Source organism: Sinocyclocheilus grahami, unplaced genomic scaffold (assembly GCF_001515645.1).
Source record: "Sinocyclocheilus grahami isolate Dianchi unplaced genomic scaffold, SAMN03320097.WGS_v1.1 scaffold5696.1, whole genome shotgun sequence".
In the NCBI taxonomy this organism is placed as follows: Eukaryota; Metazoa; Chordata; class Actinopteri; order Cypriniformes; family Cyprinidae; genus Sinocyclocheilus; species Sinocyclocheilus grahami.
The window spans coordinates 1-1,818 of record NW_015510315.1 but is presented as its reverse complement, the minus strand read 5'-3'; positions in this window follow the sequence as shown (position 1 = coordinate 1,818).

The window sequence follows — 1,818 nt, the reverse complement described above, 5'->3', positions numbered from 1 at the left end:
TTCATATATATATATATATATATATATATATATATATATGTGTGTGTGTGTGTATATATAGTGTGTGTGTGTGTGTGTGTGTATATATAGTGAGAGAGAGAGAGGGATGTTTTTTTTGTTGATTTGTGTTTAATGTTGTGTATAATCACTGGGCAAATTCCAAATGGAAGTGATCATCCTATGCCCTACTCCCTTTAAAGGGTTGCATGAAAGCCCTTAAGCTAAGAAATCCCTTAGTTATAAGGTTAAGGGAGCCCTTAGTGTAACTTGGGTTGCAAGAAAAAAACCTAAGGGTCAACTTAAGGAACCTTAAGGCTGCCATTAAGTATTCCCCTTAATTATTTAAGTGTTCCCTTAAGTGTTGCTACAAAGTCCTTAGTAACCGTTTCACCTTAATACATTTAAGGGACCAAAAGAGCTCCCTTAAGTCCATCTTAAACTCAGCATCTGCAGGATTTTTAAACTCAGATGCAAGACTTAAGACATTTTTTAAGACCTGCACAAATCCGATATCATATGAGCGCAGTAGGGCAACGACTACGGTAACATATTAAACCGTAAAATGACCGTGAAAAGCATGACTTACAGGTTTTCACAAAGCAAAACGTTTTATATACATTTGACGAGTTGTAGCAATTATGATATCATTTCAAACGATTGTTATTAATCAATTATTACATTAAATGACAATATGGATATAATCTTAATTGTTTAGATTTTTATAATGCATTATCTTGACTTGTGATCGACGACTGCGTGTTTGCAGCGGCAAAACATGGGTTAATTTTCACATTAGGTCAATTTTCCGTCATTGGTCAGCAGGAGGCGCTTTCACTGCAGAAACAAAGCGGTTTCCTCTGTAACGACTGTACACAAAGCTGTATGCTGATGTTCTGTTTATTGTCATAGATATGTATACATTATATACATATATACTATATAGTAACCGCGGCGCCCATTGCCGTATGTTGCCAGAAACTACCGTGAAACGCTTCGTATAAACACTTAGGTAAGGGTGAGAGTTAAGACGTTTGTTGCAACGCTCCTAAAGAAATCCCTTACCTCAGGGATTTTCCCCCCCTCGGGGATACCCCTAAATCAGATTACTTAAGGACTTTCATGCAACCGGGCCCAGAGCCCTTGAGTGGGGACTTTGGAGTGAGCAGGGCACGCGTGTGCCATTATGTAACGTAGACTAACCATGTTCCGTACACTTTTCTCTATTCGCCGCACATCAGCAACCACTCCTCCGTTATTGAAAGACAAACAAGCAAGTTTGTGTGATCATTCTCTGGGGGAATACCCATTATTGATGTCTTTAGGACCAATAGTTTTTGAGAAAAGTGGGGAAAAGTACCTCCTCCGCCAGTGTACGGAAGATGATAAGGGTTAATGGTGTTCCTTACAGCGCGCATAACTTGATTTTATCGGCGAAAATTGACATTTAACTGATCAACTGTGAGCTGTTTATTTATTTTAACTGAAGAAAACATTATTTAAATGAATTAGAAAGATTAGTACCTTTTTATTTGATTAAAATGTAAGTTAATTGCTGCTTTAATAAAGGACCATGCGAGTTAGTCATGATTGTGTCATGATATTAATTATGGCATGTGAGTTAACCGTGTGAAACGTTAGTGAATAACATTTCCATATCTTTCTGAAGACAATATGAATATAAACATCACTGCATGCAGGAACTTTGCATGAAGCAAACTTACTGAAACAAACAGCGGGTGGGTCTCTGTCTTGGTCGGGGGTGAAAGAGGGAGAAATAAAGATGACACCGATATATAGTTTATGCACGACCTGGAAGTA